This window comes from Stomoxys calcitrans, chromosome 3 (genome assembly GCF_963082655.1).
Source record: "Stomoxys calcitrans chromosome 3, idStoCalc2.1, whole genome shotgun sequence".
NCBI lineage: Eukaryota > Metazoa > Arthropoda > Insecta > Diptera > Muscidae > Stomoxys > Stomoxys calcitrans.
In genome coordinates this window covers 146,926,979-146,954,932 of record NC_081554.1, presented here as the reverse complement: position 1 = coordinate 146,954,932, position 27,954 = coordinate 146,926,979, and the positions used below count along the sequence as shown (strand labels likewise).

The 27,954-nt window shown below is 36.3% G+C and overlaps 1 protein-coding gene and 1 long non-coding RNA gene across 3 annotated transcripts in view; one reads left to right on the top strand and one right to left on the bottom strand.

The window, feature by feature from the left end:
• The window catches only part of LOC106091617 (uncharacterized), a 499,339-nt gene that overhangs the window by 258,955 nt on the left and 212,430 nt on the right, over positions 1-27,954 (top strand). The gene's annotated exons all lie outside the window — the stretch shown is intronic.
• On the bottom strand, positions 19,138-19,711 carry LOC106090818 (uncharacterized). The gene is made up of 2 exons (XR_001221899.2): positions 19,633-19,711; positions 19,138-19,486 (listed from the first exon to the last, which is right to left on the bottom strand). It is a non-coding gene; the product is annotated as an uncharacterized LOC106090818 (long non-coding RNA).

Here is a 27,954-nt window from a genome sequence, read left to right as displayed (position 1 = left end):
TCCGATTCGGACCAAAAATTAATTCTGAACAATGAAGAAATCATTATGTAATATTTCAGTTCATTCCGATAAGAATTGAGCCTTGTAGTGGCTCAAGAAGTAAAATCGGGAGATAGGTTTATATGGTAGCTGTATCATATTAGAGACGTATGTTGAAGCTCATGCCGTTGTACAAAATTTCTGCCAAATTGGATGAGAATTGCGCCCTGTAGAAGCTCAGTAAGGCAAGATCCCAGATCGGTTTATATGGCAGTTATATCAGTTTATGTACCGATTTGCGCCATACTTAGCACAGTTATTGGAAGTCACAACAAAACATCTCTTGCAAAATTAGGATGAGAATTGAATAGGCGTTTTAAAATTTGCACAAATATTTTCTATTAAAAAAGGTCAGTTGGGATTGTAAAAAGGTCAGACCAGTCCTTGTTTTGATAAAGCTGACATATAAACCGATCTTCCGAAAATTAGCTTCTAGAGAGCGCAACTTAGCTAAAAGTTTGATCATTCCGTTTTGGTTTGACTTCCAAAAACTGTTCAAAGGAACTCAATATTGGTGTAGGTTGATAAAGAGCCCATATAAACGGATATCCCGATTTGAAGTCTTAAGCCCCTGAGAGCTACAATTTTTGTCTGATTTGGCATGTATTTTTCTGTTATGACTTCCAATAACTGTGCCAAATATGGTCCAAATCGGACTAAAACATGATAAAACTCACATATAAGCCGATGAAGACATGAAAGCCGCAATTTTTGTCCGATTTGGCTCAAATTTTGCAGATAGTATTCTGTTATTATTTGAAACAACTGTGCCAAGTACGGTCCAATTTGGTCTGTATCGTGATAAAGCTCCCATATAAACCGATCGGCCGATTTAATTTCTTGATCCCTTACAAGCCGCAATTTTTGTCCGATTTGGCTGGAATTTTGCATGAAATGTTTTATTTAGACTTTCAACAACTGTGCCAAGTACGGCCAAATCGGTCTATAACTTGATACAGATACTATATAATTGTTGTCCGATTTGGCTGAAATTTTGCATGTGGTGTTCTATTATGACTTATTATCCAACGACTGTGTCAAGTACGGTCCAAATCAGTCTATAACCCATTATAGCTCCTATGTAAACAGTTCTCTCATACTTGTTCGATTCCTATAAGCTTTAAATTTTGCGGGTTTGACAGAAGTTTGGTATATAGAATAAAATTATGCTCTACAACAAAATTTATTTTGTATAAATTTTTAGCAGAATCCATGGTGGTGGGATCCCAAGATTCGGCCCGGTCGAACTTAGCACGCTTTAACTTGTTTAAGTTAATTTAGTTGTTATTAATTCAAGCTCGAGGTCTCTTTGTTTTTATACCCACCACCATAGAATGGGGGTATACTAGCTAGTCGGGCCGTATATATCACCTCGAAATATTCGTCTACGACCTAGCCATTTCCATCTGTCCGTGTGTCGAAACCACGATAGAGATCGAATGCGTAAACTAGCCGCTTGAAATTTGCACAAATACTTAACATCTATGTAGGTCGTTGGGATTGTAAATGGGCCATATTGGTTCAAATCTAGATATAGCTCCCACATAAAACCGATCTCCCGATTTGACTTCTTCAGCACCTGGAAGTCGCAAATTTTTCCGAGTTGGCGGAAATTTTGCATGTAGTATTCTGTTATGACTTTAAACAACTGTGCCAAGTACGGTCTAAATCGGCCTATAACCTGATAGAGCTCCCATGTAAACCGATCTCTCGATCATACTTGTTCGGCTCCTGAAAGCTTTCATTTGTGCTGGTTTGGCAACAGTTTGGTATAGTAAAACTATGCAAGTCATGTACACATTAGTATTTACTTATCTTTAATTGGCTATGACAGAATATTTCTTCCACTAGCCGAACGTAGAATAGCGTTCCAAGCGCCTCGATCTTCTGCGCTCATTCTAAAATCTCTGACACCAAGTTTCGAGGTGTCTCCCACAACTTGATCTTTCCATCGGGCTTTTGGTCTTCCTGGTTTGTGTATACCACCGTGTTTGCCTTCAAGAGACTTCTTTGCTGGAGCTTCTTCATCCATTCTGACAACATGACCTAGCCAACGCAGCCGTTGTATATTGATGCGTGTTACTATGCTATCGTCGTCATACAGCTCGTGGTTCATATGTCGCCTATATTCTCCATTAACGCAAACTGGTCCATATATTTTACGAAGAATCTTTCTCTCAAATACTCCAAGCACTGCCTTATCTGCTTTCACAAGTACCAATGCTTCAGAAACATATTGCAGCACGGGTAGTATCAGTGTCTTGTATTGTGTAATCTTCGTCTGTCGAGAGGTGCCCTTGTTTCTAAACTCATTACTTAGTCCAAAGTATCATCTGTTTGCCAGTATGATTCTTCGCTTAATCTCAAAACTAGTGTCATTCGTTTCGGTAACGGCCGTGCCGAGGTAGATAAAGTTACTGACTGTCTCAAAGTTGTGGTTCCCAACTTTCTCCATTTTCTTTAACTGCTCGGTTGTGCAGAGTTGAGACCATCCATATCGTCTTATCTCCATTTACCGCCAGACCCATTTTCACTGACTCTCTTTCGATTCTTTCAAAGGCAGCAGTTACTACTTCCGGTGACCGACCTATGATATCGATGTCGTCGGCATAGGCGAGTAGCGTGTGTTCTCTTGTGATTAGTGTGCCATATCTATTCAAATCTGCATCTCGTATAATCTTCTCTAGCGGGATATTAAAGAGATCTCACATTAGGCTGTCTTCTTATCTGAAACCTCCTTTGGTATTAAATGGTGCGGAGAGATTCTTTCCTATTCTTACTGAGGAACGTGTATCAGCAAGTGTCATCCTGCGGAGTCTTATTAATTTTGCAGGGATACCAAACTCAGACATGGCTTGGAATACCTTTGAACGTAAAGGAGTATCGAAGGAGGCTTTGTAGTCAATAAAAAGATGGTAGGTGTTGATTTGTCCTTTTCGGGTCTTTTCCAGGATTTGGCGCAGGATTTACCAAGTCTAAAGCCGCATTGATAAGGCCCAATAATCAATTGACTTTAGGTTTTAATCTTTCACACAGTACGCTCGAGAGTATCTTGTATGCGATGGGAAGGAGACTTATTCCTCTGTAGTTGGCACATTCCGTCGTTCACTAGCATCTCGACACTCTTGGTCGCACCATGCGTTTCTTGGAGGAGGCTTCTGGTACTCAAGTACGGATTTTGCGACATTTTCCATGGAGTGGGCAATAGTTTGCCACTGCGCCATTATATCATCGGAGCAAGGAGTGCTTTCATCAAGCAGTTGGGTCAATCGAGTGGATTATGCCGCTGCCATTTGTTGTGTTTGCAGCTTTTCAATGTCTAGTTTCAGTGCAGTATCAGATAGTACTTTCCTCGCCATGTTCAAACGGGTTTGAACCCTTGCTGCAACAAGGTAATGATCCGAATCTATATTCGCTCCACGGATCGATCGTACATTCAACACGCTGGATGAGTGCCTTCCATCTATCACAACGTGATCAATTTGGTTTCTCGTGTTTTGATCGGGTGACAGCCATGTGGCTTTGTGAATATTTTTATGTTGAAATCTGGTGCTACTAACTACCATGTTTTTTGCCGCGGCGAAATCTATCAACCTCAACCCATTACTGGACGTTATCTCGTGGAGGTTAAACTTTCCGACTGTTGGACCAAATATGACTTCCTTCCCTATCTTCGCATTAAAATCTCCCAGAACGATTTAAATTTCATGGGCGGGGTAGCGATCATATTCTCTCTCTAGGCGCTCGTAGAAAATATCGTTGGTCTGCTCGTCTTTGTCTTCCGTCGGGGCATAGGCACAAATAAGGCTGATGTCGAAGAATATGGCTTGTATGCGGATTGTAGCTAGCCTTTCATCCACCGGAGTAAAGCTGGAGACAAGGTGTTTCAGTCCCCGACTAACCACAAATCCACAGCCAAATTCATGCCTCGTGTTATGACAGCTATAGTAAAGTTCGTCACTATTTGCTGTTGTAGTGACGCCATTCCCAGCCCATCGCACTTCCTGTAAGGCGGTAATATCTGCCTGTACTTCTCTAATATTGTACATCCGCCAGCGCCTATACTGCACCTTCTATATAAAGAGTGCGGACATTCCAGGTGCAGATCCGCAAATCATGGTCCTTTTCTCGTTTGCGTGGGTCGTCAACGTTGGGGGGTCTGTTTTTACTATTCCTTTGTTTCTCATAGCAGTTCTCAGTTTTCCAGGGGCGGGTTGCTGGCCCAGCGCCCCAATCGCATGGGTTTTGTGGGATTGCGCACGTATCCCTCGTTGTGGCCAACCGCTTGCTCCAGGATCCGACGCTCGCCGCCAGCCGCCCCTAACCTGGGAACAGACGCTGATGTTGGTCATTGGTTATTTGAAGGCGCCAATAACTCGCCTTGTCATCTCGAGTATCATTGGCACTCAGTATTTAATTAAGAGCCAGTGCCAATTGACTCCTCACTGAGACTCTCCTCTCGAAAATCGCTAACTGCGTGCGGCCGAATTTGCAGCTACTCCGCATAAAAACGGAGCTTTCCACCATCCGCAACCTGTGGACGCGCCCGGTAGCTTTCAGCTAAGCTTCCCGTGATAACGATGGACACCACACAATTCGGAGCTCAAAGTTCTAGCCTGTGTGGTGCACATAGTTATCCCGTAGAGCAATCAAAAAAAATGCGAACAAGCCCAGCCACATTTAGAAATGTGGACCAATAGCTGGATCAGGTAGCTTCATTTACAGTAATGTTCCACAAATTAAAATCATCTCTTCCAACAAAATTTCAAAAAAAAAAAATAATCTAAAGAAAATACCTAAAGTAATCAAAACAAGTAACATGCAAATATAAAAAATAGGATAACATTTTTTCTGCAGATTTTTGTACTTAAAACAGCAGATTTTGTTTGCTTATTTATCTAACCAAAATGTTTGCTAATATAGCAGCCCTATGTTTGCTAAAATAGAAGTAATGTCTGCTCTCCCATTTTGAGCTGACTTAAACTGTTGTTTTAGCAAAACAGCTAAAGTCAACCCCTAAATTTACCATCTCTTCGTTGACTGTAAAGTCAAGAGCTAACAAATATAGAAATGTTGCGACTCGCAGATTTAGTTATGCGATAGACTCGAAAAGTAAATGGAAAGTTAAAAAGATATCGGAATTAGAAAATCGAGGTCTTTTACTTACTACCAGGGTGATATAGATGAATTAATTTAGACTTTTGTCAACACAACACAATGGACAAGCGAAAGACATTGATAGTGTATTTGAGTTCAGATGTGTTACACCTGATGAAGTACTAAATAGTTTTTCACTTGGAAAATGTATGCCATCGGCTTTGGTGATATTGACCCTAATTTTATAAGGATTGTTATATCTCACCTTCTTCTTTTTTTCACACACCTCCTCAATTCTATTCTGAGATCAAGCATATATCCCACCATATGGAAACACGCTAAAATTATACCAATTCCGAAATCGAAAAATGATATTCATCCTATTTCAATTTTGTTATATATCTCGAAAAATTTCTACATAGACAAATGTTTTCATCTTCACAGTGGGTCCTTGTTGACTGATAGACAAGCAGAGATTTCGTGCTAATCACAGCTGTATTAGTGCATTGGTTGAGGCTTCTGAATCAATAAGATATGTCATTGATGACAATGAGTTTAGTCTTCTTGCTCTGCTTGATCATTCTTAAGCATTTGATACTATTGAATATCTAAATCTTCGCATGAAATTACGGAACTTTTATTCCCACCACCATAGGATGGTGGTATACTAATCTAGTCATTCCGTTTGTAACACCTCGAAATATTCATCTAAGACCTCATAAAGAATATATTTTCGTCATCGTCTGGACGTTCTGACTCGATCTAGCTATGTCCGACCATCCGTCTATCGAAATCACGGTAGAGGTCTATCTATACTTATAGATACCGTTATAATTTCTATAAGGCTGATCACAGTTCGGTCTATACGGCAGCTGTAAAAAAAGCTGGACCATATTCGGTCCGGATGTCACGAGGTTTTATATAATTCACTGTTCCAAAATTCAGAGAAATCGGATAATAAATGAGCTTCTGACCCTAATCGATCGGTCAATATGGTAGCTATTTCCAAATATGGTCTGATACGAAGGAAATTGAGCACAAATATGTAGGTGTATAATATGACCAAATTGCATTCAAATCGGACTCAAATTGGGACTTCTAACTTTTTTTTTAACAATGGTATTAATTACACTTACCCCGAAATTACTTAAAAGTAGGTCATTCATATGACAGCGAAAAAGATGTAAGTGTCAAAAATCTTTTTAAATGCATAAAATTTTGCCACCACTAAATACATCAGCCAAAAAAGTGATACATATATAACAAGTAAGGAAGGGCTAGAGTCAGGCAAAACCGACCTTCTGATAGCCTACACCACATTGGATATGCAGGCTAAGTCGTTTGAATTTAAAATTTGATTACATTTGATATGTAAAATATCAAATATTGTAGGAGCCAAAGAGTAAATCGATGTGTCAATTTTTGAGAAGATCGATTGATAAATGGTTTAGCAAAGGCCTTAAAAGTGAAAATCGGGAGATGCATATATATGGAAGCTATATCTAAATCTGGGAGTCATAGGGAATCCTTCGTGCCGATTTTCGTGTGAATCCGGTAACAAATTACCAAATTATTGCAATACTAGTCCAAATCGGACGAACATATATATGGGAGCTACGGGAGCTCTATATCTGAACCAATTTCTTTGAAATTAATGACGAGACTTATAAGTGAATCACTAGTGCAAAACTTCGTGAGAATCGGTTTACATATGACGATATAATTGTATTTTTAGTCAAAATCTGACGAACATACATATGGGTGATATATCTAAATCTGAGCCGATTTCTATGCAATTTACCAATAATGTCCAGACTTATAAGAGAACCCCTCGTGCAAAATTTTGTGAGAATCGGTTAACAAATATAATTTCCTTTTTAGTCCAAATCGATCTGACATATATATGGGAGCTTTATCCAAATCTGTACCGATTTTTTTCCAATTTCAATAGGCTTTGTCTTCAGATACAAGAAAATGCTTGCGCCAAATGTGAAGACGATCAGATGAAAATTGCGGTCTGAGCTTTGTACACAAATTAACATGGATAGACAGACGAACACAACTAAATCGAATCAGAAAGTGATATTGAGTCGATCGGTATACTTATCAATGGGTCTATCTCTCTTCCATCTGGGTATTACAAACAAATTTACTAAGTTATAATACTCTGTACCACAGTAGTGGTGGAGGGTATAAAAATCTTATTTCAATGTAAGTTATGCTGTGATTTATAAAATAATAAAAACCTTCCCCTGTAAAGTTTCAATTTTCGCACGTACATCTTTTTGGCGGTTAGGGGACGATATGTTCACAGTAACAAAGCAGACACCGACTGTTGAAGACGGTCGCACAACTATTTAGTTTTTGTTTCTTATAAAGATATATCGTATCTTGAAAATACATTGAAATTCGAAATATCTATACATAATTATTAGAGGAAAAATCAAGGAGACCTCAAGCTGAAATTAAAAACAACTAAATTGTTTAAATTTAAATCAAACAAAATTTACATTTAAAGTACAACAACAGTACAGGAGGAGGAGTACCTTGTTACCCTACTTGACTCCACTCATCATAAATGTTGTGTCAACATACTCATCTGTCTCAATACCTTCATCAAGGCCATAATCTCAATTATATTAAAAACAAAATCTTGTTACATGACACAATGGCGAGGCAACCGCCTGCATTGGCCTGAGTTACAAGTGTTCATTGTTTCGTATTCGACTGGTAGCAGACACCAGTAGAAAGGATCTCCTGTTCCACAGCTATGCTTATCTAAATAAGCATAATTATGTCGTTGAATCTTTTGAACAAAACATGCACTTATCAAATGTTTATAAGCTGAAATTGAAGAAGATGATTACATAGAATTATGCTGGAAAAAATAATAAAAAAAAGGCTGACTGTTAAAAAAGATTGAAAAAGAACTGACAACGTCAGCATTGGCGCAGACCCAGCAAAAATGTGAAAGTGTAATACCCACTAATTCATAATGTGAAGTGCTTGTGTGCGTCAGGGTTGCCATTGCATGAAATTTAAGAAAACATCAAAATTGAAAATCAACAAAATTTGTTAAGTTCTAAATATGAGTTGAGCATTTCAATAGCAGAGTTAGAAAGAGCTCGATTGACTATTACGGGGTTCATGGGATCGATTCTCTCTGTTGCTAACTGTGGTATCCCAGTTTAGAGTATCATTATTACCTAGCATAATTGAAGAATGAATTCTCGTTTGAAGAAATAGAAAATATGGTAAACGGTAATATTATCTGGGCTTTCCCCAGTATCCATGTCTTAACAAGTAAACAGAACCAGTCTATAATTTTGAAGTTACTTTAAAGATTGCACCCAACGACAACGATTTACTCTGCATAACCATGACCGTCACATAAGGACCAAGCTGTGCGGTCTCGTACGCTACTGTTTCCGAAGTTCCAGATATGTTCCTCTAATTGATCTTTTCTTGTTTAATACTTCCTGTCTGCTTGAACCATAAACTGCGACTTCAAATGACTTTCTAAAAAAAAACATTCTTTTCCATTCTCAGGACATTACCATACCAACATAATATGGTTATTACAAACAAGTAAAACATTTATCAATTTTCTAACAAGCGGCAGCACTGGTTGGTAAGGTTACTTATGATTTTAAAAGAAAAATATTCATAATAACATACACACATATCCTGGCACATAACCCATCATTATTTTTATGTAGACATAACGCTAACGAACATTCCTGAAACGGTGAGATGGTGAATCTGCTCCTGTGTCAGTCGATATGCATAACACCAGCACCGCAACGGCAACACCTTTTGCCAACACTCTCTCTCCGCCGAACTCTCGTATGAATTGTGTTATCGTATAACAGCCAAGCGGAAACTAGCAGCAATGAATGTTTCCTGCAGCAAGAGTAAAAACAAAAGGCTGTTAGAGAGCGGGGAATACAGCTCAAGTGTCTTGTTCACTTGTGTACTTCATTTCCGGTTAGAGAGCACACATTCATAATCATGCAATTCACTCACTCGGTTATTGCTACTGAGGCATGGTACTTGGGAACATTCGTGCGTTTGTAGGTTTTTCTTATGAAGATGTACGTATTACTTCCGTATTGTTGAATATCTAAGCTTTTTTCTCATGATGGCACCAGTCATGTGTTTTATTTTGTGGTATTGTTTGAATTAAATGTTTTCTTATTGTAATCTCTAAGATATGAATGATAGATGCCAAAAAAAACCCATATATGCGAAATGTGATCATGTTTATTTTATTATTTCGTTCAGTAACGTACGCATAGAATTCAAGGAAAGTTCTTCTATAAAAAAGGGATTTTCATATGATTGGATTTTTTCACCATTTTAGTTATTGCTTCGAAAAAAACATCTTGGGCTATACATTTTACTTAACATTAACTATATATAACGTTCATACAATGTGGGACTTAACATTTGCTGTGTTTTATTTACCAGTCTATCGGATTCGCTAGCTTATGGATAAATAAAACGCTCTTCCCACTAACTTTACTTTAACGATGACAGCCCTGACATCACCTGTGAAATAATTAAATATTAACAAAATAAGTTATTTAAACTTTAAATAAATGTTTCTCGGAGTTCATAAATGTGATTTTATAAAATCCTAAGCAGTTTTACCACTTTAGAACGTTTAATCAGTGAATAAGTATGTTGCGTTCTTCCTCTTTTAGTTTTGTCTTTTAAATTAAACGATTACACCACATTATTTAATAAACGGCGATAAGATTATCCGCTCAGCTAAACGGGGATAGCATTTTTCTCTATAGAAACTAAGCGAGAAAATCCGCTTAATGTATATATGAAACACCCCTATTGTTCTGATCGGTCGATAGCTCAAAGAAATTTGAGTCCTCCTTCGCACAGTCTTATATCACATCATTGCACAATATGTCACCATTGGTACTGCAGGGTATGTGGTGTTTAAGATGGATAAAATAAGGGAAGCTATATCCAAATCGGCACCGATTTTCACACAGAACTTTTTACTATTTTTAATTCAGTTTCTTTACTTTCATATAAATTTACAAAAGTCATTATAATCTAGAGTATAGCAATACTATATTAAAAAATAATGTCACAGCCAGCGTTACCGATGTGCCACTTTAGTATCAAATTTAACACTTTTTTTCGACGATAATACTAGTGTGCCACTTTTTTATTGTGTTACTAAATACCATACTTTTTGAGGTTTTGGGCCACTTTTCCACTGCTCTGTGGCACCTTTCAAAAATCATTCTTCTATTGTTGCTTATCACTTAAATAACCGTGGTACATAGTTCGAATCTTGACATATATATCTGAAGTTATTTCCAGAGGTGGTACTCCTATCACCATTGATGGCGACACTTCTTCAAAAAAAGGATTTTTACCAGGAGGTGTCGCTTAGCGGCATGTAGTTCAGACTTGACTATATATTGAAGATCCCCTTCTATTGGGTTAAACCCACCTATTGGGGTAATTTTCACTTTTAGCTAATCGAAATAGTGATCGTGTATATATTATGTCGATTGTTCTGAGTAAGGCTGCTCGAGAATTTGGGAATTGCAACTGGACTATATCGTTTCAGATTTGGATATAGCCTACATATAAACCGATCTCCCGATTTGAATTCTTGAGCCCTTAGAAGCCTCAATTTTCATCGATTTGAAATTTGGAACAAAGACTTGTGTTATGACTTTCAACATTCGTGCCAAGTATGATCCGAATAAGTCTATAAACAGATTTAGCTCCCATTTAAACCGATCCCCGGATTTGATTTCTTGAGCCCTTAGAAGCCTCAATTTTCATCTGTTTTGGATGAAATTTGGAACAAAGATTTGAGTTATAACTTTCAATTTCCATGCCAAGTATCATTAGAATCGGTTTATAAACAGATATAGCCCCGATATAAACCGATCCCCGGATTTGACTTCTTGAACCCTTAGAAGCCACAATTTGAATCCGATTTAACTGAAATGTGGACCAAATCCCTATCTTATGACTAACAATATCAGTGCCAAGTTTTATCCGAATCGGTCAATATGGTGATATGGTACCGATATCCCAAAATGACTTCTTGAGAACAACACAATTCAAATACAAACTCAGTTAACAAGGGTAAATTTTTAGCGGAATCTATGGTGGTGGGTACTCAAGATTCGGCCCGGCCGAACTTAGCATTCTTTTTTTTTGTTCTCTTTCAAATGCATCTTATTAATTTAAATCCATCTTCGGCTTAAGTCTTGAGACCCTAGAGAGCAAATTCTTATTTAATTTGGCTGAAATTGTCCATATGGTGTACTATTGTATTATGCCATTAAATAATCATGCCATGGTCTCCAGAGTGAAAGAAATCGTCCAGAAACCTTGTAATATATAGTCGAAAACACATACGAATCAACTGAACCGAACTTTATGCCTATATAAAGTGTGCCACCTTTTTAGAAAAATTGTGCTACTTTTTCCAACGAATGCAACTTTTTGTGGCCCTTTTTGAAATTTTCCATCGGTAACGCTGGTCACGTGGTTATTATATAAACCATCTGCTGGAAGAATGAGTTTAATAATTTTGATTAATAACTGAATTCCTTTATTAAAGTTTTTCTATAAGCAATCGCTTTCTTCAAATAATCGCATAGCTTACATTATTTGAAGAAAGCGATTGCTTATAGAAAAACTTTTATAGGAGAATTCAGTTATGCAACAATCTTAACATCCGTTCAAAATACATATATATTAAATCCTTCCGTTGTAATGATGATTGGTTGAAATATTTTATTCGTATCCCTTTAGTACTAGGCATCTCCACATAAAGTGTTCGAATGTTTCAACTTCTCCTGAATTACAAATGAACATCGTTGGTCAACATCCGGCCCATATTTATTTCCATTTTGAGGGAAAAAATCACCTCTTGCTTTCATTATAAGTGAAATTTGTTCTAAGGTAAATTTTTCGTTGCAGTAGTAAACCCCTATATTTATATCAAGGTATTTGTATTCCCGTGATTCGATTTCTTGAGCTTTTTGGATGTAAGAATTATAGGCATTTCCTGAAATTTTGTATAGGAGTTCCTGATATGTCTGGCCAAGCATAATGTTTCTATTATCAATATTATAGTATCAAAATTGAGCTTTATATTCTTTAAACGAGGCTAGGTTTTTTCGGATAGTTTTAATGCAAGGATGTGTGGGAGTCTGTAATCTTCAAGTTTAAATAGCAACTTTGATAAATATGATAAATGTAAGGAATATGTGTGTATGTATACGGTTTTCAAAGCTACAATATAATTCGGTGTACATTTCGGTAGTCTCAATACACGTTAAATAAAATAACGATAAAGTTTGTCCATGTCCTCAAAGTATGAATTTCCCCAGACTTCTGCTCCATGAGTATGAATGCAGCGGCAAACCGGTGGAAAGATTTTCCATTTTGTTTCAAAGATACGGTTGGTTTTGAAATAAAATGTTTCCATGTTGAGCTAATCGACACTTTAGCTGATAATTCTTTTTGAGATAAGAGTAAAACCAAGGTATTTATTTATATTCGTTTACAACTCGTATTGTCTCACCATTGTACAACCATTTTGCGCTTGCGGCAAGACACCCTCCATTCCTAAAAACCATAATATCCGATTTGACTTAGTTAACTTCCGTACCCCATTTTTATAGTTCATTTCCAGCCTTTTTATCATCATTTGCATCGTGTTTGTATCATCAGCCAATATAACAATATCGTCCGCGTACATTAGTTCACGCAAATTTGGATCGTCCATAAAGATGCCTCCATCAAGATATTCGTGCAGATCATTTAGGTATATTGAGAAGAGGCGACAGTAAACACCCTCGTTTTACTCCATTGGTAGGGTAGTGTTAAGGTAGTCTGATAATCCCGTACCAGTCCACACAGTTAACTTAGTTTTGTTAAACTTCACTATTTTCGAAGTCCAATCTCATGTAATTTGAATATCAGAAGTTGCCTCGGCACTCTATCAAAGGCTGCTTTAAAGTCGACGAAAAAGGCGTAGACTTTCCTGTTCTCGCTGAACTCTATGTTTATTATTGCCATCATATTAAAAATATTGTCTATGGTGGATTAGCCTCTTTAAAGCCAGCCTGATACACATTTAATACTTTATGTCTGTTTGCCCATTCTGTGATTCTATTGTTTATCATTCCTATCATTAGCTTCTCAACACAGTTCATAAATGTGATGCATCTATAATTTCTTACATCATTGATAACCCCCTTTGTTTTTTTTTTTGTCGTCGTAGCCATTTAAAATTTTGGAAAGAGCACTGCATAGTGCACCTAAAAGCTCATCTGGTGTGTAAAAAATCGTAAGGAACTCGATTCTCCCGTGGTGCATTATTTAGTTTTGAGGTTCTTCAATAAGTCTTTGATTTCTTGAAGAGTAAAATCTCTATCCAAGTCTCTATCAAAAATAAAATTGAGGGAGTAACATATGGGTCGATGCTCGATTTCATTGTCGCGCTGTCTTATTTCTTTGGATAATCTCCACCAAGATTTACTTTCGGACACCACGTCAAGCTTGAGGTCCATTTTGTTGTTATATTCAAGTTTTTTCCGCCTGTCCCATGGACATTGTATGCTACGATTTTTAATATAAAATCATTTTTCACCTCAGAATTTTTATTCTTAATATTAATGTTGTTACTATCATTATTATTGTTGTTGGAAAAGTATTTTATTTTAGTAGTTTTTGAAAACAAAATTTCAACAAAGTGTTCATAACTTGAATCTACATTTTCAATATTGATTCTAAAAATGCTTTGCAATATTTTCATACCATTGTTTTGACCACTCATTATTTCATTTTAATGTTCCAACAAAAGCTTCTTCCATCAATTACGAGCTGCTCTCCCCGGACTCCGTTATGTTTCTGCAATTCTTTTTTAGAAGCAACATAATCTTCTTTCTCTGCAGCCTAACACCACACAATTCACGTTCAATAAATATGGATGAGCCAGCTAACAATTTAGTATTTCTAAAGACATCAGTCACTGTTTTGGTTAACTTGAATTCCACTAAAACGGTCATTTTCTCATTTGTCTCCCGCAATTTCTTTATAAACTCGATTTCCGGTTCAATACTCATCTTAAGGTTGCCATTGAAAAGTTTCTTGACTGCCACATGCAACGCACAAATAAAACATTTATCAATTTTATACAAGCGGCAGCACTGGTTGCTATGGTTATGTACGAAGCAAGGAATGAATACAGTTTGTACATATTTGCTCGAAATTTAATACGGATTGTTTAATAACCATCTGAAAACATCCGTTGAGGTCTATCAAAATTGGTGCAGAACTAGATATAGATCCCACTTTGTACTTAAATCGGCACCACCCGACATTACAAATTTCCCCATGAACATTCCATAAAGGAACAGAGGCAAACTTCTCATACATTATTAAGTGCTGCCCGATTCAAGTTTAAGCTCAACGATAGGGGGCCTCCTTTTCATGCACATATATAATCTGTTGTTTTCGCTAATTTCAATACCTTCTTGGGATAGATATTTCTTTATCGCGTAAATGTTACCAAACAATGTAAGTGCCTCTAAATTTGTTTGGATTTTCTTTTGTACCTGGCAGCCATTTGTGTGTTTCCCTAATGATTTTTGTCATTGGACATAACATAATTCTTTGACTTAAGCAGACATTTTTACTATCCGAGTTTATCATCAGCACTGGACCGAGCAACTCAATATACAGACTGTTCTTTGCTCAGTCAAAACAAGAAAAAGAAAATTATGTGTGTGAGAATGAGTCTATACCAGTGACGAGCACTGAATTACAATTATTTCCGAGCCCATGGGTATGCTTGGGATTTTTTTGTATACGTACAATGTTGTGAGCAATAGTGTGAGTATTTTTGCCAATCACTTATCTATACGCTCAAATACTCGCTCTTTCTTTCTAGTAGGAGAGACACAAGAGAATAATTATTGAACCATTACACAAGAAATCGTTTGGGGCTATCAAAGCAGTTTTGCAATTAAGAATTTATTTGTTTTACTTCAAATGAAATGTCAAAAGCTAGTTGCGTTCAATTATGCTACGTCTGATATGTTGAAGCGAAACGTTACTCGGTTACAACAAAAGAAAAACTTCGCGGTAAAAGTATTCTGTTTGTGGTAAAAAAGTCCTAAACGCTTAATTTTTTGCGTGCAGCAATCAGTATTGGTATAGAAGCATTTGTTTAAAGAAAGATACACCCATTGAGAAGTATACGGATCGAATCAGAACCACATACTGAATAGATTTAGCTAGGTCAGTCTTTCTGCCTGCCCATGTTTATTTAAGTACAAAGTGCGGAACGCAATTTTCATCCAATCATCTTCAAATTTGGCACATTTATTGTAAAAATCTTGCAAGTCACAATTTTCTTTTTTTTTACAAATGAATTTAACTTGTCGAAAATTTCGTTTATGGCAAATAAGTTTTTTTTTGCGTGTAGAATTAAATGCTGTTAAAATTTTCTATAGATAAGACACATATTTTTAGCGTGTTGTAAGTTCAAGCGCCGTGAAGCGGGCAGTGCTCAACTATATATAAATATATCTTCTTATATATAAAAATCAATTTGTGTTTGTTTGTAGGTTTGTTTGATTGTTTGTATGTTTGTGTGTTCCATATAGACTCAGAAACGGCTGAACCGATTTTCTTGTAATTTTCACAGATGGTGCATAATAACCCTGTGGTGGGGGCGGACCCTCCCCCTTACCCTAATTTTCAGAAACGCCAGATCTCGGAGATGGGTGGTGCGATTTAAGCGAAATGTTGTGTGCTCTACCCTAAAAATCTAAATTTGGTATCCAAATTTCGGGTGGGGTACCAAGGGGGGCCGCCCTACCCTAAAACCTACCACCCCAACCCCCAAAACACCCCTAAATCGGACATATTTACCGACCAATATGGGACTCAAATGAAAGGTATTTGCGAGTAGAATACGAATCTGATATCCAAATGTAGGACCACGTTTCCGGGGGTCCACCCCTTCCCCAAAACACCCCCAAACAGGACTTATTTACTGACCATGGGAATATGGGGCTTAAATAAAAGGTATTTGATTGTAGAATTAGAATCTGATATCCAACTATGAGACCAAGTGTTTGGGGGCCGTCTCTCCCCAAAAACCTCCCCCAAAGGGACACATTTACGACCATAGCAATATGGGGGCTCAAATGAAAGGTCTTTGGGAATAAAGCATAAATCTGATATCAATATTCCGGAAAAGTGTCTATGGGGCCACCTAACCCCACAACACCACCCAAATAGTAAGTATTTGCTGACTTTTGTAATATGAGGCTCAAATCCCCAAAACACCCCTAAATCGGCCATATTTACAGACCATGTCAATGTAGAGCTTAAATTAAAGGTATTGGGGGATAGAGCAAGAATCGATACTCACTTTCGGGACCAATTTTCTGGGGGTCAACCCCTTTCCCAAAATACCCCACAAACAGCAATTTTTTAGTCACCATCGCAAAATACGCTCAAATAAAGGTATTTGGGAGTAGAATACGAATTTGACATCCACATTTAGGACCATGTATTTAGGGCATCACCCCTTCCCCAAAACACCCCGCAAAGGTTAAACATTTTTCGACCATGCCAATATGTGGTATTTAAGATTAGAAAACGAATTTGAAAACTTATTTTGGGCCATGTGTTTGGGGGACGCCTCATCGTGTAAACTCCCTTAAACCAATGGCAATATAGATAGTTTGGGGGACGCCTCATCGTGTAAACTACCCTAAACCAATGGCAATATAGGGTTTAAATAAATGGTTTTTGAAAGAAGAACATGATGCTGATATTTTTCAGGGCCAAGTGCCTTGGGGACCACCTAACCCCCTAAAATACCCCTAAATCAGATATCATGAGAGTATGGGGCTGAAATAGTTTTTTAAGAATGGAGTACACCTTAGATCCAAACTTAAATTCGTAGACCAATAACGATCATATGGGTTTCGGACAAAGTCACAAAGTTGTAGTATTGTACGTGCAAGCAAAAATAAAACGTTTAGGACGTATTTACGACAAACGAAACACTTTTGTCACGAAGTTTTATTTTAATGGTAACTATGGATGTTTCGCTCCAACATATCGAACGTTATTCATGAAAATAGAATTCAACTTAAGTAACTTTGTTTATTGTTAGCCTTTGAGCAACTTCATCTACGGTAAAGGAATCTTTCTTTTAATTCTTTAATGGCATACGTGTTTTAATAGCCCCAAACGAATATTCGTTTATTTATTTATTTCAGTCTTTAGAATAATTCCTTATAGACTATGATTTATATATAAATTAAAAAATATTTTCCACTTCATAAATCTATGAGAATTAAGTAATGAAATATAGTTTGAATTCTTCTTTAGAAATGCAAAACTCTTTATGTTTTTTGTATTGCTTTTGAAATTTAATGCTGATTAAATTTATAAATCAAAATTCTGTCATTAACGGACTGTGATAAGCATAATTGACGCGATGTATAGGACATTAAAGACATCACTATATCTCATGGGTCTAGGTATACGTGAAAGCAATCCAGGGGAATCAATTTCACGATTCATTGAATCAAAAACAAAAAGTAAAAGCATGCTAAGTTCGACCGGGCCGAATCTTGGGAACCCACCCCTATAGATTCTGCTAACAATTTATACACAATTAATTTAGTTGAAGAATAATTTTATTATCACATACTAATCTTCTGTCAAATCACCAAAAATTAAAGCCTCTGGGAACCGAACAAGGATGATCGAGCGACCGGTTTACATAGGAGCTATATCATGTTATAGACTGATTTGAACAGTATTTGGCACAGTTGTTGCAAGTCGAAACAGAACACTACATGCAAAATTTCAGCCAAATCGGACAAAAAAGGCGGCTTCCAGGGGCTCAAGAAGTCAAATTGGGAGATCGGTTTATATGGGAGCTATATCAAAATCTGAACCGATTTGGCCCATTTCCAATCCCCAACTACCTACATCAATATTATGTATCTGTGCAAAATTTCAATCGGCTAGCCTAAAAGTAAACATTTTAATTTATAATATCGTTGGTTCGAAAAAGATATTTAACAAATAAATGTTGCAATCTTTGAACGCGTGGTATATGACCTTGACAACGTGGGTCCCAAATAACTAACGCATTTTCAACCTTGGACCTAACAAAAGCCGTTAAAATAATTTTTTGAGTGTAAGGATCTGAAAATCCTCGCAATTTCTTTTAGTAGCAATAATCAATATGAGACAAGAATGACATGCCTGAATCAAAAATTACCCCAAGATCCCTTATCGTAGATACTGCTTTCAAAACTTGATCACCTAACTTGAAATAGCACTGAATTGGATGATTTATTTTGTGAAAAGAAATGTTGAAATATTTTGCAAAATTCAAATAAATTTTGTTTAAACGACACCATATCAAAAGATTATCTACACATGCATAATTTCAGTCAAATTGGACAAAAATTGTGGCTTGTAAGGGCTCAAGAAGTCAAATCGAGAGATCGGTTTATATGAGAGTTATATCAGGTTTTAGACCTATGGCACAGCTGTTGGAAGTCACATTACGTGCAAAATTTCAGCCAAATCGGACAAAAATTTCGGCTTCCAGAGGCTAAAGAAGTCAAATCGGGAGATCGGTTTAAATAGGAGATATATCTATATCTGAACCGATATGGCCCATTTGCAATCCCCAACGACCAACATTAATATTAATTATCTGCGCAAAATTTCAAGCGGCTAGCTCTACGCGTTCGACCGCTATCGTGATTTCGACAGACGGTGTCCGTCCGTCTGTCTAGATCGACTCAGAACGTTGAGACGATCAAAAATATATATATATATATACATTATTTAGTCTTAGATGAATATTTCGAGGTGTTACCAACGGAATTACTAGATTAGTATACCACCATCCTGTGGTAGTGGGTTTAAAAAAAAACTTCGCAGCAGCACTTTAAGGACTTATCCTACAGTTTATTAATTTAATAAAATCGGTCTCTATGGCATTGTTTTATGTTCTTTTATTTAAAAGTATTAACTTTGCTGCTATTGTTCGAAATTTCTAGGAGATCCTTGAATAGATTTTCATTGCGGCATATTTGCTTTGCCTGTTATTTTTGCCAAATATTTTCTTTATTTATTTTGGCAATTTTCCTTTCATTATGTTACGCTTCACGCCCACCTTTTGTTATCTTCCGTTTTTTTCTTCTTTTGTGTTGTACTCTCTGCTAATTTCTTGTTTTCACTTTGATCCCATGATTTTCGGGTTTCCTGTATGTCGTTGGTTTGTGTTTGTAAGACCCTGGCAAAAAAAAACCAAAAAAGGAAATGAAATTGTTAAAATATTTACCCAATTGATTGACATTTCTATTAACTAAATTCTCCTTCATTTGTTACTCTTCCTCTGTTTTCCTACTTCATTGCATCCAAGCACAAACACCCACTCACACATACATCCTTTGCCGGCATTCTATCCTGATAAGGAATTTCCGAACTTGAGTGGCTCAAGGGGAAAAAAATCGCAAACACACAAATCCACAAAACCTGAAAGAATGAAAGCCCTCTAAAAACATGATAAACTTAAATCCATGCCATAAAAAATGATTTGTAGCTTTTCTAAATCATAGAACAAACACACACACACACGCACACACGAAAGTCGCCCGTAGTCGACTACATGTTATCCTACAATACTTGTAATACAAAAGCGTTTTTCGCTAAATCCTTTTAACGGTCAACGACTTAAAACCAGCGAAATGGAAAGGATACTCTAACAGTCGAATGTCCAAATTCGCAAACAGTGTTTTCTAGAGAATATATTTTTAAAATTCCTGAATACAATTCTGCAATGATCAAGAACGTGATGGTTTATCAACAAGTTTCCCGAGGAAATTTTTCATTTTAGTTTCGTAAAACAAAAATTTCTTGTCAACCAGACACCCATATTAATATTGGGATTCGGATGAAGAAAATGGAAAGATGCTGGCGACGATATAAGACACATCGAATGTATATCTGAGGAGTTTTAACCTATAGGGACGAAAATGTAATGAAATTTGTGGGAGCAGAAGCAGAAAGGAGTTTCTTAATGTGCTATTAATTCAGCAGATTTATTTCCCCTCTTGTCACAGAGAGAGATCCACCAAACAGAGACTCATCTGTCCCAAATTTTTCTACAAAGACTAACCAATTCAGTCCAGTGCTGCAAATATCGATCTATCAGACTTATCAAAGATTCCATTTCCTTCTTGGTGTTGAATGAATTCCCTATATCAGAACACTCTCTATCGCTGTAAATCTGTAGGGTATAACAATACCAAAAATTGAAAAGCGAAATGAATAAAAATGGACGTCGAAAACAAACCCTTGACTTGTATAAACTATTTGCAATGTTTTTCAATGCCGTCGTCATGGGTTCAACCGATGGGAATCTGTTCTTGTTGTTCTTTAGACAAAACCTAAAGACACACACAGATACACATTAGGTAAATAAACAACCAATTGGTTAATAGAAAAAATGTTAACATCACAAAAACAAAACAAAACACAGCGACAAGGACAAACAATACAAATCTCCAAATTACAAACAAGTCTTGAGATATTCGACCATAGACATGGCCATGGCAACAAGATACTGAGCAGGAATAACGATGACAATATGAAGTAAAGCCACCCTGCCAACCAGGTAGGTGGACAACTTAATCAAGGTGTTCATACACTAAATCAAGGTTATCTAAAAGAGAAATATTTACCTTTTTGGAATTTCTTTTTTTTTGGGTTTTCGTTTTAAGTCTAAAACCAAACACAGATGTGAAAGATTATTGAAAGGGAAATTAAGAGGTCGCCTGAAAGTATACCAATTTATTTGACATAATTTAAGATGTTTTAAATTCGTATCACACAGAGAATTTAGTGGAAAATTTTCGTAGCTTGACCTAAGGCGCCTGTCTTTGTTAGTGTTTTTCGAGGGAGTCACGCTTGGTGCATTTAAAGGCTCTATTACACAGCATGTAGTTGTCTTATGACTTGTCAAATTAAGCACATGTTGAGTTATACATGTAGTGTGCTACAAACGAAAATAACATAAGAAAATCACTTTTCAAAATAGCACATGTATTTTTTTTGTGATTAGAGTTTGCTCTATTCCTTCTGACAAAAACATGAAGAAATCCGCTGTTTTTGTTGTCAGTCGTTTGAAAGCAACCCAAAAATAAATTGTTTTCACAAATTTATGATTTAACCACCTTCCTCAAAACTTTATGATTAACCACCTTCCTCACATTTTTAGGTTATGTCATACGAAAATAACATACAGGTACATGCCGTGTAATAACGCCTTAAGTAAACGCAAAAAATTTTTTTTTAACAAAGGTTTGAAAATTCATTAAATTTTGGTAAGTTTTTAACTTTATCAAATTAATTTTTCTTAGCCCCCAAACTTCGAAAGGACGGCTAATAATCTAGTCCGCACAGATCGGTATTTAAAACTCCAACTTTTGTGGCACTGACATTCATCTCGGACCTTATTTATGCACGCATATTTCCTCTGATCGGTTAATATTTTGTGTTAAACGATTACAAAAGTCATAACTCAAGATAGTTTGTAATTCAAATTAATTAAAAACTACATCAATAGACCTAGGAAGAAAGAAGCTTTTATACTCAAGCTGATATCATGCTATATGTTTTTCTTTTATGCCATGTCATCGCTCTATCCATTTGCAATTCATCATGTGTGTCAAAATTGTCAATTCCCATAAAACTGACAAAATGAAAAAAACTGATTTCATTTTGTTTTTCTTAGAAGAAAAAAAAAATACTTTCCAATGGAAAAAATAACCGGTGGTAATTTGAAATATAAATTTGGCGTGCCTCAAAACAAACAAAAACAGTATGATAGCAGCTGTAGAGATGATGAAAAAGAGACTTTAAAAAAAAAAAAGATGATAAGTTGACAGTACCATTGTTTATACCCTCCATTATTGGATGGGGTTCGAAATCGAAAAAATCTCAAAATCCTTCTGTAACTGTGAAATGGATAAAAATATTCCAAAATTTTTTTTAGGAAAATTGTAGTCGCTAGTTAACCGAGGAAAGGACCTATCGGCTATGAGATTTGGTCATAAAACAAGAGCTTAACTTGGTATTGCATGCCGATTAGATATTTTTTGTTTTATAGTAAGATTTGGCATTTCAATTATTTTGTCTAACATTTCGGAGAACTGGCTAATATTTCGATGACGATTTTTATACCCACCTAGTCATTCCGTTTGTGACACCTCGAAATATTCGTCTAAGACCCCTTAAAGTATATATATATATATATATATATATATATATATATATATATATATATATATATATATATATATTCTTGATCGTCTCGATGCCTTGAGTTGATCTAGCTATGTCCGTCTGTCGTAATCACGATTTCGGTCGAACGCATGAAGTTAGCTGATTGAAATTTTGCACAGATACTTACTGTTGGTGAAGGTCATTGAGGATTGCACATGGGCCATATCGGTTTAGATTGAGATATAGCTCCCATATAAATCGATCTCCCGATTTAACTTCTTGAGCCCCTGCAAGACACATTTTTTGTACGATTTGACCAAAATTGCATGTAGTGTTCTGTTGTGATTTAAAGCAACTGTATCAAGTACGGTCCAAATCGGTTTTCAACTTTCTATAGCTCTCATAAACCGATCTACCGAATTGACTTTTTTAGTCCTTACAAGCAGCAATTTTTGTCCGATTTGCCTGAAGTTTTGCATGCGGTGTTCTGTTACGACTTCCATCAACTGTGCCAAGTACGGTCGAAACTTAAACCGGTCCCTCGATTATCCTTGTTCGTATGTATGTAAAATAAAATTATGCCCTTCAACTAAATTTAATTTGCATAAATTTTTGGCAGAAATCATGAGGGTGGGTTCCCAAGATTCGGCCCGGCCGAACTTAGCACGCTTTTACTTTTTCATCCTAATTTTCGGCCAAAAGAGTTGGGCACACCTGAAAAGATAAAACAAAAACGTATTAATTTCGGCCGTGCCCAACTATGGATAGCCACCACCCTGGATATATTCATCTTCCTATTTTATTATAACTTCACTACCACATTCATAATTATATCTAAATATGGGCCGAGAACTCTCATTCAAGTCTTAGTTTCAGCGAAATCGGACAATATATTTGAACTTGATGAGGTTAAAACCCTAAATTGAAAAGTCGGTCTGCATAGCAGCTATATCTAATGTAGTCTGATCTGGACCATATTCTGGTTGGATGGCGGGAGGTTTGAAATAACTATTTCGATTTTCAACGAAGTCGGGAAATTAATATTTATTTTATAGGCTTGGGACCCAAAATCACTAAATCGGTAAATGTAGTCCGATCTGGACCATTTTAAGTTGAATCAACGTTTGTTCAACTTGCATTAAAACATTTCGGCGAAAACGGGTAATAAATGAGGCTTAAGACTCTAAATTGGCTGATAGGTCTATATGACGGCTATATCTAAATATGGTCCGGTCTAGACTATATTCCGGTCGAATTACAGAAAACTTGTGGTCTTAATACCCTAAATCGGAGGATCGGTCTCCATGGCAGAACTTAACCTACGTTTTGAAGAAATACGGATCTATGCCAAAATTCAGCTCAATATCTAAATCGTTTTGGAGCTTTGCGTCGATCAAGAATAAATATAAGTTACAATCTAATGACTAAATGATTATACCTCCTATCCTATGGTGGTGGGTATAAAAAGTGTACAAAAACGTTTCGTAGGACCGAAAAGTAAAGTTGAATGAGTTAACACTCTAAAGATTTCAAGCAAGAAAGCTGTGTTCAAATTCGGTATCGCGTTTGCTCATAGTTAATCAAAAACGACGTCGTGTATATGCTCAGAGGTCTGATTGTAACTCTTTTGGCTTCAGCGACTATTACCTCTGTGCACTGAAAAAAATGCTATAAGGAAAGAATTTTGTCTCCAACGACGAGCTGAAGTTTTGTAGTACGATTTATCTGTGATCCTTCAGCAAAACAGGTAATGAAATCTTAGAGAAACGCTTGAATGATTGGTTCGTCCTTGAAGGAAACTATTGGTTGGGTTGGGTTGCCCAAAAAGTAATTGCGGATTTTTTAAAAGAAAGTAAATGCATTTTTAATAAAGCTTAGAATGAACTTTAATCAAATATACTTTTTTTCACTTTTTTTCTAAAGCAAGCTAAAAGTAACAGCTGATAACTGACAGAAGAAAGAATGCAATTACAGAATCACAAGCTGTGAAAAAATTTTTCAACGCCGACTATATGAAAAATCCGCAATTTCTTTTTGGGCAACCCAACATGTTAATAAATAAAGTAAAATTTGGATCAAAACAATAATTTTTTTATTGGTTATGCTACGGTGGCCTCCTTGAGGTTAGCATGTAGCGCAGAGGTCAGCATGTCCGCCTATGACGCTGAAAGCCTGGGTTCGTATCCTGGCGAGACCATCAGAAAAAAATTTTCAGCGGTGGTTTTCCCCTCCTAATGCTGGCAACATTTGTGAGGTACAATGCCATATAAAACTGCCCTCCATAGAGGTGTCGCACTGCGGCACGCCGTTCGGACTCGGCTATAAAAAGGAGATTCCTTATCATTGAGTTTAAAACTTGAATCGGACTGCACTCATTGATATGTGAGAAGTTTGCCCCTGTTCCTTAGTGGAATGTTCATGGGCAAAATTTACAATTTGCAGACTTTTCAGCTCATGTTTTTTACCTCAATCTCAATTAAAATTACTTTTTATCTTAAACGGCTACTAGAAAACAAAATCTTCCAGGTCTCATAGAAGATATGAGTGCATTCCTAAAATGGATGCAAGATCTGTAATGGCGGTCACCCCTCTATTTGGAATGAGGACGTGTAAACGTTGAGGCAAGACACTGCGAAGATGGAGAGGACCTGAAATTGAGGTTAAATTTTTATACCCACCACCGAAGGATAGGAGCATATTCATTTTGTCATTCCGTTTGCAACACATCGAAATATCCATTTCCGACCCTATAAAGTATATATATTCTTGATCAGCGTAAAAATCTAAGACGATCTAGACATGTCCGTCCGTCTGTCCGTCTGTCTGTTGAAATCACGCTACAATCTTCATAAATAGAGATATTGAGCTGAAATTTTGCAAAGAATATTTTTTTGTCCATAAGCAGGTTAAGTTCGAAGATGAGCTATATCGGACTATACCTTGATATAGCCCCCATATAGACCGATCGGCCGATTTAGGGTCTTTGGCCCATAAAAGCCACATTTATTATTCGATTTTGCTGAGATTTGGGACAGTGACTTCTGTTAGGCCCTTCGACATCCTTCGTCAATTTGGTGCAGATCGGTCCAGATTTGGATATAGCTGTCATATAGACCGATCCTCCGATTGAGGGTCTTAGGCCCATACAAGGCGCATTTATTGTCCGATGTCGCCGGAATTTGGGACATTCAGTTAGGTTAAATTCCTTGACATAGTTCTATATTATGGCACAGATCGGTCAAGATTTGGATATAGCTGTCATATAGACCGATCTCTCGGTTTTAGGTTTTGGGGCCAGAAAAAGCGCATTTATTGTCCGATGTCCCCGCAATTTGGGACAGTGAGTTGTGTTGGGCCCTTCGACATCCTTTTTCAATTTCAATCAGATCGATCAATATTTGGATATAGCTGCCATATAGACCGATATCTCGATTTAAACTCTTGGTCCCAAAAAAGACGCATTTATAATCCGATTTAACCGAAATTTGACACATTGACTTATGTTAGGCTTTTCGACATCCATATTGTATATGGTTCAGATCAGTTTATTTTTAGATATAGCTACTGAAAAGACCAATATTTTGTTATACATAATTAAGCATTGACTTGTACTTATTAATATTTGGTCCAAATCGGATCATATTTCAATATAACTGCTATGGGACAAAAGGTATGCAAATTTCACTGGATTTTGATGAAAAGTGCTTTACATAGATACCCGAGGTGGTGGGTATCCAAAGTTCGGCCCGGCCGAACTTAACGCCTCTTTACTTGTTGAGCTTCTTTTTAGTTCTTGAATTATCGAAGTCGTTTTGTTTTACTACATTCAACAGTAACAACACAAAATTTTTCAGCAGCATCTTCAAATGAAATAATTTTCTTCAAGTCCAAGTTTTCACCTAGAAAGGAGAACGAATTGTAATGAATTCTTGCGCTCTCATAATTTGAACAAAATCTCCCATACGAATACGTTTTCAACTCCATCAATCCAAAAATTGGATTTCAAGATTTTCTTAGGCAACGTGATAAATTAATTTTAGCTATAGTTCCCTTACCAATCAGTCATTGAACTTCTTGTGTCCATTACATTAAACGACATTTCTATTATCCAACATTCGCAAGAAAATAATGACATTAAATTTCACCCACCGCACCCACTTGGCCACAATGAGTGGAATTCAATTTCAATAAGAATGGAGAAGAAACCAGAAAATAAAGCTGTAAACTTTTTCAAAGTTTAGCAAACCATATCAAAATACCAATTAAAAATTTTGGTAAATGTTTGTGTTGATGAAGCAAAAACTGGGAGCAAAAGAATCAAACGAAAAAAAAAATTGACAAACGGAAGAGAATAAAGGATGCAGCTCACGAAATGAAGGACATGACCAAGGATGACACAACACCACACCAAATTAAACAAGCAACCCTTAGAAGTTTTGTAATTTAAGCAACTCCTTGCGGGAGAACAACTCAAGATGAACAAAAATCGTTATGGAAGCAAACAAAACTTTATGGTATAGCTTTAAGTTATTTTTGTTTTGTTTTTGGAGAATATTTCAAATACATTAACTCTTGGCTATACAAAACAAATATAAATTATCTTCTCTTTCGCAGCCTTTTGCATTTGATTATTAATTTTTTTTATATCCCTAAAAATATGCTGCAGACAGCAATTAACGATTGTTTACCACTTTAGATTTCATTCAGAGATGGAAAATTTAGTATGAAAGTAGTACTTTTGAAAGTACGAAAATCATTTTCATAAACTAAGAACGTGTTTCAAATAAAAACAACTTTTCTCAAAAATGAGAAAAGAATTTGACTGCCAAAATGAATAACCACGATTTTTAAAATGTTCATTCCCATAGCCTTTAAATCTGTGAGTGAGAAAAAGCTCACAAAAAATCGTAGAATCATATGAAACCCCTACAAGTGTATTATAATTTTAGGAGTGCTGTACACACTGGTATTATGGTCGTTTTTCGCGTTGGATCAAGTTCAGGCTGCCAGGATTCGCGATCGTGTGAAGATGTAATCTCTGAAACTGAATATTTTTAAAAGGTTAGTTTTAGCGCGGTATGTTAATCACACCAAATTATCATTGGCGTAAGAATGCATTGATACATCCTAAACGAAATTTTCGGTGTGCCGTATGTTACATTGAAATAATTGAATATTTTTGTGGTTTCATTGCAAGAAAACTAAATGTTTGATCTTGTTTTGCACCACGAAAATAATGCTCAAATTTGATACATGATGTCTGTTAAAAAAACCATTATTTTAAATATTTTCAAAAGTATTTATGTATCCATCAATAACTATCGTGTCCCCTTCAAAGTAATACTAACATCATCCTTTCGTTTGTAACTCATCGAAGTAAATATCTGAGACCCAACAAAATATACGAAGTTTGATAAAAAAAAATAGCCATTATTTTAAAAATTTTTAAAAAGTATTCATTTATTCACCTAAGAA